Raw genomic sequence first — 19,035 nt, 5'->3', positions numbered from 1 at the left:
TGGCTTTTTCCACTTCGCATTTCCTCATTTACAGGCTCCAGCATTTCTCACAGTTTGGTATGGGTCTTCAGTAAATGATTTTTTGACTGTGATAGTGTTAGATTGCATCTTCACTTCACTAATTTGCTGTCTGAACTCAGCACCATCATTCTCTTCTTTTTCAAGTGCTACTACCTGAAGCACGTGCCGTTGAAGTTTTGACCTGAAATTCAGGATCTCCCTCTTGGATGCCTCTTCTGACGCAAGGGAGGAGAGAGCAGTGAGACACCTTAAAAGACCATGAGGCGGGAGAGAGCACATTCTAAGTTGCAAGCCCACCACATATGCAATACATTGTCCTGCATTGGGTGTTCTTTGTTCCTGGCATGTGGGCAACACTGGAAAGCCAGTATTTCTTGTTCATCCTTCGCCCAGGGTCAACCAAATTGCGTGGGAATGAAATCACAGGTACAGAGCTGGAGGTGACAGTTTCTTCCCTGAAGGGTAACTGTCTTGCAATCCAGAAGCATTTGTATTTCTTCATCCAGTGCTACCTCACAGGTTACGAGATTAATTGAACTCGGTTTTACAATATGCCATGGTGGATGTTAAATTTACAATCTCTATATTGCTGTTTTGCTAAAATTAGTATTACCAAACACAATGGCCTGGGCTATATTGGCCCAATTGCAGTGAGCACCGATACGCTTGCTGCCATTCAAAGCAGCAATGGCACCACAACTTCCAGGGAGCCCACTTATGCTCGAATCAGGAAGCTGTGGTTTGCCAGAAATGGCTCAGGGGGAGCCCACGCTCATGATCCAGCCGGGAACTGCCAGCTTGGAAACTTGGGCTGATTACTCTGTACTTATCTCAATATTTACACTGATTTATTTAGGACTGCTCCCAGCAGCTGTAGAGCCTGGTTAGGAATACAACCCTTAAACTCAGGAGGAAAGTCAAATCGCACCATCCACCCCAGCACCCCAACAGCCCCCCTTCCTGGTAGCTGTGCGTCCTACCCCTGCACAAACCGCATTCCCCCCCCACCCCCCACCAAGCCCTGGCACCTGTCCCCTCACCAACCCAGGCCCTGCTCACCTCCTTCCCCCCATCAGCAACCCTAGTATTCCCCCTACCCTTGCAACACCAGGTCCTCAGTCCTGCTGCTCAGTTGGACAGGGGCTGGGGGTGCAGCAGGGTGTGGCTTGGGGGTGAGTGGGGCTCAGGGGTGCCTTGGGTGGGGAGGAGTTGGGTGGAGAGGGTGAGCAGAGCAGACGAGGTGACGGTGGGTGGTGGGTGGTAGGCAGAGCCGGGAGAATTGGACAGGGGGTATCAGCAGAACGGAGGCGGGGTAAGGTGTCGAGCAGAACCGGGGGTGTCGAGATGATACCCGGAGTGCCAGGATGGGACTGGGGGTGCTGAGGCGGGTGGGGCAGCGATGGGGTGGTGGGTTGGGGGGCTGGGGTCGGGTGCTAAAATTAAATGTAAAATAAAGGAAACATTTAAAATGATTAAAAACACTGAAGTGTCACTGAGCTGAAGGTTGACCTTAAGGCACGTGTGTCCCACCACTTAGCCTTCCTGTATCACTTTGCCTATGGATCCATTCTCCAGGCAGGAGAGCAAGTTCCCACTGCAGCTTCAGAAAAAGGTATGAATGTAATTTTAAATGCGTCCATCTCAACATCATCACTGACCACAAGATCGGGGTCATCATTCAGTCATTTGTCCCACTTATTACAACATGCCCTAAATAAAAATATGCTGCCCTAAGATTCCAAACACAGTCATTCCTAGTTATTTGTATTCGGGTTGTTTGGTTATTATTACCATGATTAGTCACTGGTCATATTAATGACTTAAAAGAACTAGTTTGGCAGTTACCACTTTTCATTAAAAATCACGCTGTAGTGAAAAGGCATTGGGAAATTAGATTTAGTAGGCATGATTAATTTTAGAATATTCGCCAATAGCTCAATATACTTTTTGAAATAGGGAGACCAAACCTGCACATAATACTCCAGGCCTGGGGCATCATTTTCCGCTGGGAGCAGGTGTGATAGGTGGCGTGTGCGGACAATACAGCATGATCTGGTTAACAAGGGTGGGAAGGCAGGGCGCAATCATCTGCTCAGTCCACTGAATGGGGCGGGGGGAGGGGGGGCATATTTCCAGCCAACCGACGGCGGGGAGCTCATTGTACCACATCATCATCTCATTAAAAGGCCATCCCGCCAGGCTCTGGATACCCACCGGGTCATCCGTCGGCGGGAAAGTACATCGACGTGTTTCACAACAGCACACAGGCAACGTGCCTTGGCGGCCTTCACTTTGGGGGAACTGAGGTGAGCAAACAGCAGCGTTCTCCACAGCTCAACAGGGTCACCTGTTGCTTTGCAGGCTTCAGGGGTGCCGAGGGGCCTGAGTGTAGTGCCGCCCTGCCCCGAAGGTGACTGTTTTTGGAGGTTTGGGGTCGAGGGGCAACTGCTGCCTGGCCCCGGAGGTGATTGTACTCAGGCTGAGGTGTCCAGGGGGCAACTGCTGCCTGACCCCAGAGGTGATTGTACTCAGACTAGGAATGTCCAGGGGCAACTGCTGCCTGGCCCTGGAAGCAACTGTTTTTGGGGTTGAGGGGCAGGGTGGGGGGTGCAGTGGCAGTGTCCGAGGGCAACTGCTGCCCTGCCATTGGATCCTGCACACAAGCAATCGAGGTGGGGAGTAGGGTAGGTGAGGGAAGTGCCCACGCATTAGGGACACCTGTATAAACTGACCATCTCTCTGCAACTGAGACAGTTCAGGCGCAGCCACAGTGATATGATTGGGATCAAGGCCTAGCCCACCCACCCATGCAAGCAATGCGGAGGTACTAAAGGGCCACCATGCCCTCCAGACCTTACTCCCCACTCCCCCGGCACAGACTGCAAGTCTGAGACCACTTTACTGCACCGTGGAGCAGTTGAACTGCACACATTGTACAATCTCCTCGCCAATGCTGGCCATGTAGCAGTCACTGCTGGAGGTGCTCACAGCCCCTTGCAATCTCAGCATCCCGCTTTGGACCAGTGTTCCCCATGTCGCAGGTTGACAGGGCAACAACGCAGCGATCTCAGCTCTGGCCAGCCGAGGGGTAACCAGCATCTTCTGGGAAGCATTAAGAGGCGGTCACAAAGGGGCAGGAAAGGTGCTAAGTACAGCCATTATAACCACATCTCTCTCTCTCTCTCTTTCATGCTGCAGGAGGACCACGTCATGCCCATGAATCCTGGTGACCTAGCTATATGCCTGATAGCCTACAGAGAGTGAAGAAGATGGAGGAGAGAGCGACTGAGGTTCCTGGCTGTGTAAAGGCAGGAGCAGCAATCTCAGGAAGAAGGGGCAGCAGGAGCTCCCACGCTGCCCAGGGGCAACAAGGAGCCATGGCTGGTCAATGCCTCGCAACACCCAGGGTCTACAGACACAGCTTGTCATTCCTGCAGATGACCGAGAACAAGTGTTATCCATAAATGCCCATACCTAGGGATCTGGTCACTCATATCTGCCACTTACTACAGGACTTGGCACCAAGGGGACATGGAGGGCATCCACTGCCAGTGGCTGTGAAAGTGACCACAACACTCAATTTCTATGCTAGTAGCTCCTTTCAGGGCTCCACACTCTGTGGGATTTCTCAAGCCACCACCCACAAATACAACCATGAGGTTACAGATGCCATCTTCTCTATGGCACACAACTTTGTGCATTTCACCTGGAACCAGGACAGCCAGGGTGAAATGGCCCTTGGATTCACCCAGATCTCGGGATACCCACAAGTGCAGGATGCGATTGACTATGCCCATGTGGTACTCAGGTCTCCATCACTACACTCGGTGGACTTCATCAACAGAAAGGGCTACCACTCACTGTACATGCAGCTGGTATGCGACCACCAGGAATGCATCCTGCAGGTGTGCGCACTGTTTCCAGGAAGTGTGCACAACGTCGACGTCCTCAGTCACTTGCAGATTCCTGCAGTCTTCCAAGGTCCACAAAGGCTGGAGGGTTGTCTCCTCAGGGTCAAGGGCTACCCGCAGAGGCCGTGGCTGATGACATCTGTGCGGCGGCCTCCGACTGCAGCAGAGCGACGCTATAATGACGCTCACGCTGCAGCTCGCATCTTGATGGAGCAGACCATCAGGATGCTGAAGATGCAGTTCCGGTGCCTGGACTGGTCTGGCAATGGCCTGCAATATAGTCCACAGTGGGTGTCATGCATCATCATCGTCTGCTGTGCCCTTTACAACCTGGCACTCCAATGGTGAGACGAGCTGACTGAGGAGGAGATGGAGGAACTGGAGGTCTCCTCGGATGAGGAGGACGGCAGCAGGGATGAGGGTGAGGGCGTCCTCGGTGGTGACGATGACGGGGATGAGGTTTTCGCACTGGTTAGATGAGGCAGGTGTGCTTGGGAGACCCTCATAGCTGCCAGATTTGTGGAGGATGAAGACGACATGCAGTGAGGTATCCCCATAGATCCTCACATCGCAGTTGTGAACATTTGACTCCAGTGTGGTTTAAAGCAGCACCAATACCCTCTGTGAGAATCCTCCTGTCATGGAAATGCAGCGGAGGCTCTAATAGTCACTCGATCACAGGAGGATGATGACAACATGCAGTGAGGACATCCCATGAATCTTCGCATAGCCTCTGAGAATGTCTGACTCCTGTCTGGCCCAAGGGCAGCTCACTTGCGTTCCATGATCAGGGCCATCTCAGAGATGCAGCCATGAAACTTTAGACACATCTGATGCTGTGTCTGCCTTCACCACCTGAGCCCTTCCGATGCTGGTGCACAGCATCACTGGTCACAGATGTTGGTGCGATGGGGGCCAGCCCCACCTTAAATGTCCTGAAAGCACACAGAGAGAATGCGAGAACTACGTGGCACCTGCCCACTACATTCTGGCAGCAATGACCCAGCACCGCCGAGGTATCAGTAATGTTTTCAGGCAGTGTGAGGCTGGACCATCACTGTGGTCTGAAGGCTGCACAGAGCACAGGGAAGAGGCCCTGGACCGAGACGCCTGCCTTTTATCTTGTACAGAAAGGTTTCACATCTGAGTGACATGAACACTGCTCATCAGAACAAGGAGCCAAATGCAGGAAGACATTCTTAGGAGTTTATTGACAATAGTGAACAGTATGTACAAGTGACGAACACCCCGTCCAGGCTGTGCATCTACTTTTCCTTAACTGCCCTAACCCTGCCGACCATCCCCGGACATCCACAGCGGAGGTGGAGGCAGCCTGCTGACTGCGCTGCCCTTTCCATGATGACTTTGGCGGGCATCCTCTGGGGGCTCCGGCCTGCTCTCAGGGTCCTGCTTTGTGGCAGTGGCACCCTCCTCAGCCTGTGAAGCTGGAGCTGTCGAGGTTACAGGAAGAAGGGATTCGGGTGGGCCGGACACTCCCAGAGTCACCCGGGCAGATGACCCTGGAATGTGCACATGCTGATCCTCCTCCCTATGGGTGCCTGAGGGCCCCTGGCTGTCTGCATGAGGGAATGGGTAGCTGGAGTGAGATCGAGCTGCCTGGCACCCCTCTCAAGTGCACACTGTTGGAGGCCAATTATGGCATCAACGATGGAGTTAAGACCATGCAGCAGTTCAAGCATGATGCCCTGGACCAAGGTCTCCACGGCAACCGCCATCCCACCAGTATTGACCTCAGTGCGTTGTAATGCTGGCACTATCACCTCAGCCTGAAGACAGACAGACACCTCCATCATGCCTTGCAACCTGAGGAGTGCAGGGACATCCCTTCATGATGTTCCAGAGCTTGCCTTTGCAGCTCCAGCAACTGAGGTATGACTGAGTCCAGAGGCTCATCATCTGACTTGGACTCAGCAAATTTCTGACCTCCAGCAGCCCTCTGGATGCTGGGGACCTGGGAAGTCCCTGCCACCGCCTGCTGTGGATCAGACTGTGCACTATGCTCACCAGTATGTGTTCCCATGTCTATTCTAGAGCTAGGTCCCACCGAGGCGTGTGTCTCTGCACTGGTGGAGGGTGTGGTTGAGCGCTGTGACGGAACTTCAAGGAGGGTGCCTTAAGATTACCCTTTGGAGGTTTCTTAGGGCTTGATTGGAGGCCTATAATTAGTGTATAGCGCTGGCCTGTGAAAAAGGACACATCACTCACCGCATGGTTGTCTGGTGGATGTCGCACTGCTGGATCCTCACTTGATAGAGCAGTGGTGATCTCATCGTCAGCACAGGAACATTCCCGATCATCGCCAGCCAGCTGGATGGCTCTGTTTTCAAAGTCTGTGAGGGCCTTGATTTCGGGCATTCTGCCACCGATCTGTGACCTCCCTCGTTTATTCTGTGTCAGCTCGTCCTGCATGGATAGAGGTGGAGAAAGTGCAAGCAGGATGCCTGCCGGGCCAGGTGATAGATGTGCCAGGCCCATGCAAGTGGTGAGTGGTCCCATGGACAGGCTAAGGACAATGACAGTGTGTATGAGAGAGTGAAGGGTGACGTCCCTTGAACCGGCCGTGGGTGAGGGCCCTGTGGATGTGTAATGGGTTTGTGAGAATGTGAGTGATAAAAAGAGTGACTTACCCTGACGAAACAGAAGAGATCATTCATCTTCTTGCTGCACTGGGTGGCTGTCCTCTTCTGAACAGCATTGGCGCTGACCACCACTGCCACCGCCTCCCAAGCCAGATTGGTCACGTTGCTGCTCATGCTGCAGCCAGCAGAGGTACAAGACATCCTGGTGGGCATCCAGCAGTTGCTTGAGAGGCCCGTGATTAAACCGGGAGGGGGGGAGCTTGCAGTCTTTTTTCCTTTGCTGGTCATGTCTCGTGGGCAGCGGTGGTGATCTGGTAGCGATAAGCGGTGTGCTGGCGGTTGCCTTTTAAACATAGCGGGCGGTGTGATTCAACACCGGGGTGATGGCGGGAGGGCGAATGAGAGCCCCACCCACCATGAAAGCAGCGAGTTTCCCGGGAACACAAAGATAATGAGGCGGGTTAGGGACAATACAGCATGAAAACCCTCCATCATGGCCGGTGGGTAAAACATCGTTTCGCCTGCCCGCCACAACACTTAGTGCAAACGTAGGAAAATTCTGCCCCTGGTCTCACCAGGGCCAAACACAGTTTTAAAGTAAACTCTCTAGATTATACTATATCCCTTACTATGCATCCAGACATTTGTTTCGATAGGGCTATGGTTGCGCAGGTGGAAAATGGATGAGCTTCACTCTGTGAGTCTCTGGGTATCATAAATGAAGTTCTGCCTTCCTCCTCTTCACACTGATGTGAGCAGGCAGTAAAAACATGGCTCTCACTCATTGCATTTTGAACATAGAGCCATTATCTATTATCATTTGCTTTATAATCGTGGCACTGATAGAATACAAAAGAAATGGCAGGGGCAACTTAATGTACATAGAGATGTGATTTTTTTAATCTGCAGGCAAAAAGACAAAAGATTGCTCTGTCTCAAGTCTTCCACTGAATCTACAAGAATTGATAGTTCTCTCAGCCTCTGCTCAAAGTGTACATCAATGGATGCCTTGTGTGAACAATTCGTCTTGGCTTCCTGCAGTTAGCCTACCAATGTCCTGTGCTTAACATTATACATGAAGAATGGCCATCTGGACAAAGCAACAAAACAACATTGCCATCTGTGGATCCACAGCCCAGCCAAAACCACTACTTTCTTGATAGAATGGGTGAAATTAAAAGAAGGTACTATTAACTTCTGTCACCTTCAGAAGGAATAAAGGGGGATAATCAGAAATATAAAGATTTGGATGGGATCAGAATAAAATGTTTGGATTCAGATTTCTCTAAGAATTCAATATTTCCAGGAAGTTAAAAAGGCAAACCGAATGTCTGGATGCATATCAAGGATAGCATAATCTAGAGAGTTCAGTTTAAAATTGTATTTGGCCCTGGTGAGACCAGATCACAGGTGCTATGTGCAGGTTTGGTCTCCCTATTTCAAAAAGTATATTCAGCTATTGGTGTGCCTAATAATTTTAATTTTTTTAATTTTGTAAAATTAACCACATCTACTGAATCTGCTTTCCTAATGCCTTTTTAACTACAGAAGCTTGCTTTATTGCTTTGGTGGTGCAGTAACTGTAAGCCATATCTATATCTGCTTACCATTTTCACCTACATGGCAGAATGCTGTTGGGCCTCATTGCAGCCAACGCTTGGAGGGAACCTGGCCCCAAGGCAACCGAACTTCTCATCATGGAGATTGTGGTGCAGATTTGTCTGCAGATTTATTCAATATCAGGACGAGCATTGTTGCTAAGTCACTGACCACAAAATCCAGACCAGTATGTAAGCCTCGATAGTGAGCACACTAACACTGTTCTTTGCCCAACATCTAGGTGCACTCTTCGTTTCCAGCAATGATTGCTGGACACCAAGCAGGAGTAGAAAGTTTGTCCATTTCACTCCCTAAGCTTTACATCCCTTACTACTTATTGTTTATTTTTCATGGCATTAGTCAATCAACAATATGGAAAACAAATCTGCTCATTATCACATTGCTGTTTGTAGAAGCTTGCTGTGTGCAAATTGGTTGCCAAGTTTCCTACATTACAATAGTTACTACATTTCAAAAGTACTTCATTGGTTGTAAAATTGCTTTAGGGCATCCTGAGGTAATGAGGCACTATACGTTCTTTTTGAGGCCTTTCAGGTTCCATCGGCTCAGATAGTCACTGGGTAAATTTGCCACCATTGGGTGAGTTCCACTTAATTATAATTTCAGTGAAATAACTTCAGGGAAGTCATAAAGCTATAAGGTAACTTCATATACTATTTTTTAGTAGTTGAACAATTTAAAAATTAGTAAACTTGGGAAAATGTAACATCCTGATGATTGAACACACACAAAGCATATCAAATTCAATTAAAATTTGAACAAAGCTACATAAAAAAAAATCAAGGCAGAACACAAGGGAACTTAACAACTTCAAACATCTCTGCTGCAGCCACAACGTAATGCCATAATGAGATTTTTATTTTTAATTAAAACTTTAATGGGTTTTTTGAAAGAATTAAACCTCATTCATTGTACAGCTGAGTTAGAGCTGCAGTTTTCACATAATCTGAAGTAGAAGTTTCTTAAAATGTTAAACAGTGAAGTACAAATGCTCAAAGTAATGAGGAATGCATTGCCTGATGTTGCAGACAGGATGAAAGCAACTTTCAAAAGAGAATAGGATAAATTTTTGAAGGAGAAAAATGTTGCAGGGATATGTGGAAAGAGCTGGGGGAATGGGACAAACTGGATTGCTCTGTGAAAGAGCAGACATACCGAGCTGAATGGCCTCCTTCTGTTTTGCTCTGTTCTATGATTCTATAAAATAGAAAGGAAGTTTGTCTTGTTTCATTTGGACAAGACAGAACTTAATCAAAATTGTCAAGATAATGAAAGAAATTGGCAAAACTGATCCAGGTAAATTGTTCACTGCAGCAAACAGTATAACTGGGTCCAAGGGAGAGCTTAGCGAGGTTTTCTTTCTTGAAAGAAGAGATTAACAAATGTAAGAGGCAATTCCATGAGTCTACACCGCCAGTATGGAGCTGCATTTCTTGATGATAACACCTCAATTTTCCAATCCACATTCTTTCCGTGTGTGGCACCCCAACAAAAAGTGTGGGACAAGGTAGGTAGACAGGATTTCACTCATCTCAAAGAATAGGTCAAATGGCTTTTTATAAAAATGTTTAGGTTCATATTATCCTGAATGACATGCTATCCCCAACTGATTTGCTCAGTTAGGTTAACAGGCTGCATGTAATTATATCCAAAAAGATGAGGGGAATAAAAGACCTTGAAAAAAGGTATTAATTAATTGGATGATTCTGGCTGTGCACAATAAATGTCCTCCATTTATATAATTACAGGGAGAACAACTGTCACTAAAATTCATCAATGTTACTAGTACTACTTTAGGCAATTTTTCTTTTAATTATTATGGGTATATAAGTATTCAGCATTTAATTTGTATTTGTTGCTTGTTCACAGATCACCAATATATACCTGCTATGTTATGATGCTAAATAGAATCATTAATTCTGAATTATGTTTTAAAACTTGCTAATATATTGACTTAATTGATTCTTAATTAATATGTTAAAGAATATGCGCAATTAGAACAGAATGCATTCATAATTTTCCCTTTATTAAATTCCTTTATTAATAATACTTCATTAAAAAGTGTACTTCTATTTTACATTTTTTCATTCTTTGCAGTTCTTTCGCTATTCAGCATCAGTTTTCTAGATTATTTTGGAAAATATTTATACAATTGGTTTGTAGAAACATTATTAACCTTTCAAATATTACACTGCTACAAATAAGTAATGCAATTTACAGTGGGGTATGTGGATCTAGAGATCTTCTTGAGTTAGAAAATGATTCTGCACACTTTTACAAGTTGAGCTCCTGAAAAGTACATTGATATATATGGGTTAGGTCAATGTCATTTAGAGGTTGAAGCCTTTTTATAGTGACAGGTTTTATATTAGCAAGTTAAGATAGACAACCTGGAGAGGTTGTAGGTCTCTGCTTTCATACTGCATCCTCTGTGCAACAATGACAATATAAAACTCACTCTAAACAGTTTTTTGAAAGTGCTTACGATGGACCTTAAAGAAGCACTTGCAGAAAATATATCGTCATGCACTAAAGTTGTTATCTCAGGCACATTGGCTGTGATAGTGCCATGATAGTAGAACAAACCACTGACACCTCAATGTCCAAGATAAAATTAGAAGAGAGGTCCAGAAAGATGGCTATCCTTGTAGCCAGACCCAGCACCGGTTGTCACTCGAAGGAGATGTATGGGGAGAAATCAGAGCAGCAACAAAAAAAAAAGCAAAAATATTTTACCTTTACTGTGGTGACTGTTGTCCTGAACAGAAATCACAAAGCACATCATCAGATCTGCCAGAGGAATGCTGCAGAAAGAACAATACAGTTGGATGAGCTGCTGACATTGAACTCACTGAGCATAGATGGTGTGTCAGCCACTACAACACTTTATTTGTTGTCGGTGCAGTGGAGCGGGTCAGGAATAGCTTTGCAAAATGGCAAAATTATGAATTATCCATGAATTACAAGTGTTCACCGTAGACTTTTATTCAGCGTTCTCCACAGTTCTGATAAAATGGAGCATCATACGATATTTACTGCACTATATACTGCATTACTATTAACCAGCTGCTGTTTGTGTCTGGCATCAGTTAAAATAATTTGCATGACAGGTAAACAATGAAGTAAAATTATACTCTAGCGGGGCAAATCAAGAATAAAATATTAGTTTGATTTGTCTTTTTAGAAAATCAAGCAATTAGAACGACAGAGGATCAGACAAATAAAGCAAACAGCAATCCAACATTTGGTGGCATTTCCACATCTTTGGAAGTTATGGCTTGAAAGTGTCTGTACATAATGCAGATAGCAGTGAGATAAATGATTGTATTCCCCTCAGGCTATAACGGAGATCACAGGAGTAACCACATGTGGGATTATGTAACAATCTTAGTACATAAATAGGCATAACTACAAGAACTTGAAAAGTTATTTGACAACATGGGAGTGACAAAAGGTAACTTGAGAAACTGCACAGCTAAAATTTTCCTCAAGCTCGCTCAAGAAATTATTTCTACTGTGAATTAATCTGTAGAATTTCTGAATATGGCAATGATTGGAGATACAGAATGGCCAAAATTTGCTTTCAAAATAATGGTGAGGCTAAGGTTTTTTTCTGTTATTTTTGTGCAAATGCCACAGCAACTTCAGGCAAGGGCAGATGCGCAATTAAACTCAAAAATTGAAAAGATGCTGTCAAAGATGTGCCATTTCGCTGTTATCTTCATGAAAACGGCATCTCACTCTCTGGTTCCCCTGTCCGTGGACCAGTCTGAAGTCCTGGTATTTGTACAATAAATATGAACTAAACCCACCATAGAAAGTGAATTTTAACCATGTCAAGTCCAAGTAGTCTTTTAATGGCGTGGCAAGTTTTACCAACTGCCTAACCTCTCTCTGGCTGGTCTTCCATTGGAACTGGAGGATGAGGAAGAGGAAGAGCAACAAGTCAGTGTGGAAACCTGCAGGCGCTGGCAGAACTTCTCCTGATCATCATCTTCACTTTACAGCAATGACTGAGAGCTATGATGCAAAACAGTGAAAGTGCACACCCCCTTTAAGTGCCATAAAGTGCCTTTAAAAGGTGTCACTACTACATGATTTTTTTCTTCCTGCACAATTGGTGAGCTGCCAATAACCAGCGCGAGTAGAGCTGACAGCTTGACAACCATAACCCAGTTAGGCACAAGCACTGATTTAGCCCAAGCCTCTCGCCCACATCATCAGGCCTTGTATGAGCCATGTTGTCCATCCTATGAATCTTTTAAGTGCAAGATGAATTTGTCCTCCTATTTCTCAATACCATGGTTCGGTTGGTAACACACCTGCTTCTGAATCACAAGGCTCCAAGTTCCAAGTCCTACTTCAGGGCTTATGCACAAAAATCAAAGCTGGCACTCCAGCGAAGTACTAAGATAGAGCACTGCACTGTTGGAGATGCTATCTTTTGGATGAGATATTAAACTGAGGCCCCATCTGCCTGTGCTGGGGCGGATGTAAAAGATCCCACAGCATTACTTTGAAGAAGAGTAGGGATTTATCCCTGGTGTCCAGCCAACATTTATCCCTCAATCAACATCACTAAAAACAGATTATCTGGTCATTAGCACATTGCTGTTTGTGGGGATTTGCTGAGCACAAATTAGCTGCTATGTTTCCTGCATTAGTGACTACTCTTCAAAAAAGTGTTTCATTGGCTGTAAAGTGCTTTGAGATATCTGGGTGGTTGTGAAAATTGCTACATAAATGCAAGTCTTTTTTGATAAGCAGCAGCACAATGAGGATTTTCTGTAGGTATATTGTAAACATTCATTTTGTAAACTGCATTAAAAACTGTCTTTTCCTCCTCATTATGTTTATGTTATTATATTAATGTTATCAGAAACGGCAATTGTTTTTCAAGTACAAATAAGCAAATCTTTTCTAAATAATATGGGTAGCCAATATAAAGTGGTAAGTATTGCAAATTCTCATATACCATAAAAATCCATGCGTACACTATGATTAAAATTTGTTCCCACAGATGTGCAGCACTGGTAAAACCACATTATTGTGTATCCACAATTGCCCAGAGCGGAGATGGTTGTCCTGGTTCTGCTCTGTGTCTGATTATGATGTTGCCCTACAATAGTGTTAAATAGAGAATTCTAGCCTCTGGAATGATGAAGGAATGTACATATCCAAGTCAGAATGGATGTGAATCATAGGAACAAGAACCATTCAACCTCTCAAAATCGTTCTGCCATTCGGTTAGATAATGGCTGATTTGTTCCTCAATTCTAATATTTCACCTTTGCTCTATATCCTTTTATACCCTTTCCTAACAAAAATCTATTGATCCCGGTCTTAGTTGACTATGCATCCACTGGATGGGGTTGGGGTCAAAGTTCCAGATATCCACTGTCCTTTGTGTGAAAAGGTGTTTAATTTCCCTGTTAAATTAGCAGGTTCTGATTTCAAAGATTATGCCCCCTTATTAAGTCTCCACCAGAGGAAATTGTTTCTCTGCATCTACTCTAAATGAATCCTTTTATCATTTTAAAGGCCTCAATGAGATCACCTCTTAATTGCCTAAACCAATACAAGCCAAGCTCATATAACCTCTCCTCACAATATTTTTAGATATCATTTGAATATGTCCCTGTTTATGTGACTGTGTCGTATGTGAGGACATGTTTCCTTTTTAAAATCTTTATTTCTGTCGCTACAAATCTTCAGCTCCCTGCTTCCAGGTAGCTCTTAGTGCGCACTCCCCTGCACATGCGCAGATTCCTGCGCTTGGACTCCTCCCGCCCCCACCCCGGCAGTGCTGAGGTCTTCAGCACGTGCTTCATGCTGGCTGGTCGGTAATTGGATAGCCAGTGTGAAATTTCAGTCAGGGGGGTGGGGCCAATTGCGGGCGGCAGACTGTTCCCCTGCCGCTCCCAGGCTCGCCCACCATGCCCGCCTGACGACCAAAGAATCCTGCCCATGGTTGAGACCAGCATCTGAGACTTATTGGGAACCGTTTGTTGTAGAGTCGGGTGTTTAAAGAGAAGAGGAAGTTTGTGTTAATTTTTATCCTTTTGCACCAACATTCTGTTCCCCTTATCAACATTTGGTTCCCCTTATCATCAGTGGAGAAGGGTTATGCAAAAATAAGATTTATTGGATAAATGTGCTTACTTTCCTGCAGCCTTATCAATGCTGCACAACTGCTCTCATAAGCAGTTCAGATTGACCTACAAACATTAAAATCTTCAAGTCATCTGAGATGTTTACAATGCAAATCCTCATTTATTTTTAAATGATACAATCATTTTTAACCACTCTAACCAATTATCGCATTGGTCACACTGTGTTAGACCAGTAAATCTTTGGCAAAGCTAAATATGTAAATTTTGCCTAATGCTCAACAGAATTAGCTGGTTCCTTCTCAACGTATTTATAGCTGAACTCAATAATATATCTCTGCTACCATTTTTTGAAGTGGAAGTTTCACAACAGTAATGTGACACTTGTGAAATAAGAACTCTCATCAATAAAAAGATAACTCAGAGGCTTTTAGGAATATAATGGGAAAGTGCTGGCTGCAGCAAATCTCCAAAGAGGGCATTTGAGTCTGATACTTAATATTCATACCAAATTGTATGCTGCACTCAAAGGATAAACCATAGTAATAACATGGGATCACTGCTGAGCAGCTATTGAATACAAAACTATAGTCTAGTGTTAATTTTCTACTATTCAGCATCACAGGAATGAGGCTTTTTTTTTCTGTATTTTATATACACTCTGGCAGAAATTGAACACTGAAGAGATTGCTGTAACTCTTGAAATGTAATCCCCTGATTCTGTATTAGTGCAATGTTGTAAGCTTTGGTCATTAATATTCGTCAGCATGGCTGCTCCTGCACTGCGGACTACTGCGGTCAATGTAGCCTCGACCAATTTTGTCAGCTTGTCGCTCAACACAAGCACTGAGGTCATATAGATTGAAGCCTTCATGCATGCATGCATCCACGTGAAGATCGGGGAGTGCAGACCACCACTTGTATATAAAGTATAGAGAGTCAAGGGATCAAGTAGGACAGCTGGAGCTGTTGCCAGTGAATTATCTGATTGCTGAACAATGTTACACACTCGGTCCCAGCAGCTACAGTTCATTAAAGAACTTAACTCTTCCACAATATATTGTGCAAAGGTATCATACAACAGCAAAAATGCACCAAAGGAAATATTGATGTTGTTTTGATTTCTAAAGAGTGAACAAGTTTGATATGGTTGAGTGCATAAAGGCCTAATTTTCTGTAAACCACAGGAGTCTACACGGACATCTAAATGTGTGGACTCTGAAATTCAGCTGGAGACTGGCAGAACCCCCAGAGATATGGTACAAACAGCTGAAAACAGCAGCAAATCATTAGAACTCTCCGATGTATTTGCAGGTCATTAAGTCAAAATCATCCTGAATTCATTATTCTGGAATGACATGTGTAGCAATTAATGTATTGGAATTATTTATCATATATTAAAAATGGGGGTGCATCACAGCATTTTATTACAAAATTAATAGAAAATTCCTATGCCAATCTAGTCCTATGGGTAAACTCAATATAAAAGTATTACCTGCAATACTTGTTATGACTGTGGGTGATATTGTGGTGGGGTTCACAATATTAAGCTTTGAAAATGTTAATAACATCAGAACATCTTATCTGTGGGGCAAATTTGAAGAAATTGGTTCCTGTTCAGGAATGAAGAAATCTTGTCAGTCCATGCGCCTATACATAAATCCTTTGAGAGAATATTTCAGGGCTCCTTTAGCTGTTAAAGAGTGATCAAGATGGGATCTTGTACTAAAACACTGGTTTAGCCCACATTCAGTGCAAGCTGCCATGTTGGTGAAGGACTTTAAGTGCATGTTAGGAGCAGCCCCCATCCAGATGATCGTCAAGTGGCTGACTGAGATTTAAGTTGCTTGCTAGTGCTTATTACGAGACCACACAAGATTTTGGTGGATAACCGCTTGACTAAAAGCCCTCTCCCATTAGCAACCAGCTAAATAGGAGTATGTCAGGTGAATTCTTCAGGTGAAAGCCAGGTCAAATATGATAGGCTGAGAGAGGAGGTGAAGAGAAAAACAAGACTGGCAAAGAGAGTATGAAAATAGAATGGCAGTCAACATATAAGGGAATCGAAAAAACTTCTACCAGCATGTAAATAATAAGCAGCTAGGAAGAGGTGGAGTGGGCCCTGCTAGAAACAAAGAGGGTGTTATATGCTAAGAGGCACAAGACAAAGCCAGAATACTTAATGAGTTCTTTGTATTGTTGCTTACTAAGGAAGGGGAATTTGACAAAGTACAGGTAGAAGTAGAGACGCGGGAGGCAATGGACAGTGTGAAAATTGAATGGGAGGATCTCCTCGAAAGGCTGGCTATGCCTTGGGTAGATAAGTCACCTGTTCCAGAAGGCCAGGTTGCTAAAGGAATTGGGGGTGACGATAGCGGAAGGGCTTGCCTTAATCTTTCAATCTTTCCTTGATATGGGGGGAGGTGCCAGAGGAATGGAGAGTGGCAAATATGGCACCCTTATTAAAGAAAGGGTGTAAGGACAATACTAGCAATTACAGGCCAGTTAGTTTAACATCAGTGGTGGATGAGGTTTTGGAATCCATAATCAGGGAAAAAACAACAGACACTTGGTTTGAGTTAATTAAGGAGAGCCAACAGGGATTTGTAAGAGGCAGGTTGTGCTTGATGAATCTAATTGATTGTTTTGATGAAGTAACAGAAAGGCTGATGAAGGGAATGCATTGGATGTTGTCTACATGAATTTTAAGAAAGCATTTGGCAAAGTACCACAGAAAAGGCTGATTAAAAAAATTGAGGCTTATGGAACATGAGGATCAGTATTCAACTGGATTAAAAAATTGTCTTAAGCACACTGTGGTAATCTGGGCCGTAATACAACTTTAAGAGACTGTGAGCAGATTGACCACAGATTAAGGCCCAATACTGTGTAGCGCAGGCTACCATGTTATTGTTAGTCTAGAGTAGGGTCTGGTTGAAGAAGCACACATCATGTTAGTGCTCTGCTGTCTGTGTAAATAAATAGCATGTGCTTCATTTCATTTGGTCTCTGCATCTGCAGTATATTGTAATCGACTCACTTGCTGACAGATAAGCGTGCAACCGGTTCGTGAGCAAAGCGACCCCATAGTAAACCATAACACACACAAAGCAATGAGTCATAGTAGATGGTTGTTTTTCAGACTGGAGAGTGGTAGACAGTGGTCTTCCCTGGGGGTCAGTGCTCAGATCACTGCTTTTTTTGCTATATATAAATAACTTGAATTTGGAATACAGAGTAAAAATTCAAAATTTTTCAATGATACCAAACTTGGAGGATGGCAAACAGTGAGGGGGATACAAATCACCTGCAACAGGACACAGGCTAGCAGAATGGGCAGACAAGTGGTGGATGAAATGTAATACAGAGGAACGTGAGGTGATGCATTTTGGCAGAAGGAATAGGGAGGGGCACAATTCTAAAGAGTGCGCAGGAACAGAGGGACTGGGGGGTGCATGTGCATTGATCTTTAATGATGACAGGATATATTGAGGGAGTAATTAGCCAAACAAATGTGATCCTGTGTTTCATAAATAGCAGCATGAGTACAAAAGCTGGGAACTTGTGCTGAACCTTTATAAAGCTCTGGTTAGGCCACAACAAGAATATTGTATCCACTTCTGATCACCACATTGTAGGAAAGATATGAGGGTGCTTGAGAGGATGCAGAAGAGATTTACCAGAATGGTTCCAGGGATGGGGGATTTTACGAACATACTAACAAGGAGCAGGAGGTGGTGATTCAGCCCCTCAAACCTGCTCCACCATTTAATAAGATCTTTGCTGATCTGATAGTAACCTGAAATTTGCATCCCACCCATCCCTGATAAACTATCACCCCCTTGCTTACCAAGAATCAAAAATGATTTTAAAATTCCCCAATGTATTATTTTATACAAGAAGCTGTTTAAAGTGCAAGACATATTTTATTCCTTCCAAACCTGTGACCACACCACCTAAAGGGACAAGGATAACAAAAGCATGGGAACACCAGCACCTGGAAGCTCCCTTCCAAGTCACTCACCATCCTGATTTGGAAATATATCACCCTTCCTTCACTGTCGCTGGGTCAAAATCCTGGAACTCCCTCCCTAACAGCACTACGGGTGTACCTACACTACATGGACTGCAACGATTCAAGGTGATGGCTCACCATCACCTTCTCAAGGGGTGGGCAACCAAAGGTGGCCTTGCCAGTGACACCCACATCCCATGAAAGAATAAAATAAACCAGAATGGAACAAAATAAACTGGAACAGCTCTGCTACATGCTGCTTGGAAATTAGTATTGTTGGCAATTGCCTATTTCTGGTAAGGGTCCAGGAAGATATTTTTGAACCATAGTTCCTTGAGCAAGTTGAGAAAAAATGTGTCGACTTGGCGTAATGTAGTGTGTTAGGTGTCCTATTCAGTAAATGTTTAGAATGCAGAGTTCAGGTGAAGTGTGCAAGATGAAGTGATGTGAAAGAGCAACCACGTCAGATCTGGGTCAGTAATATACAGCCTGTAATGCAGTCAGTGTTTTCAATTTTGTGTTGCAACAAACCAGCAAATTCTATCATTGATTGAAGGGCAGCAGCATAAACTATGGGTGCTGTAGGAATAAAAAAAAAACAGAAAAAATATCCATCTATCATAGTTGTGATAGTAAATCCCAATGGGATTCCTGAGGATATTCATCCTTGTGAGCCAAGATTGAGAAAGGAATTGAACAGCACAATTATTAAACATTGAAAATTTCATACCAAGTTATACGTTTATAAATCATTTTAA

This window comes from Carcharodon carcharias, chromosome 15, assembly GCF_017639515.1.
Source record: "Carcharodon carcharias isolate sCarCar2 chromosome 15, sCarCar2.pri, whole genome shotgun sequence".
Taxonomy (NCBI): Eukaryota; Metazoa; Chordata; class Chondrichthyes; order Lamniformes; family Lamnidae; genus Carcharodon; species Carcharodon carcharias.
Note: the sequence above shows the minus strand (reverse complement) of the source record.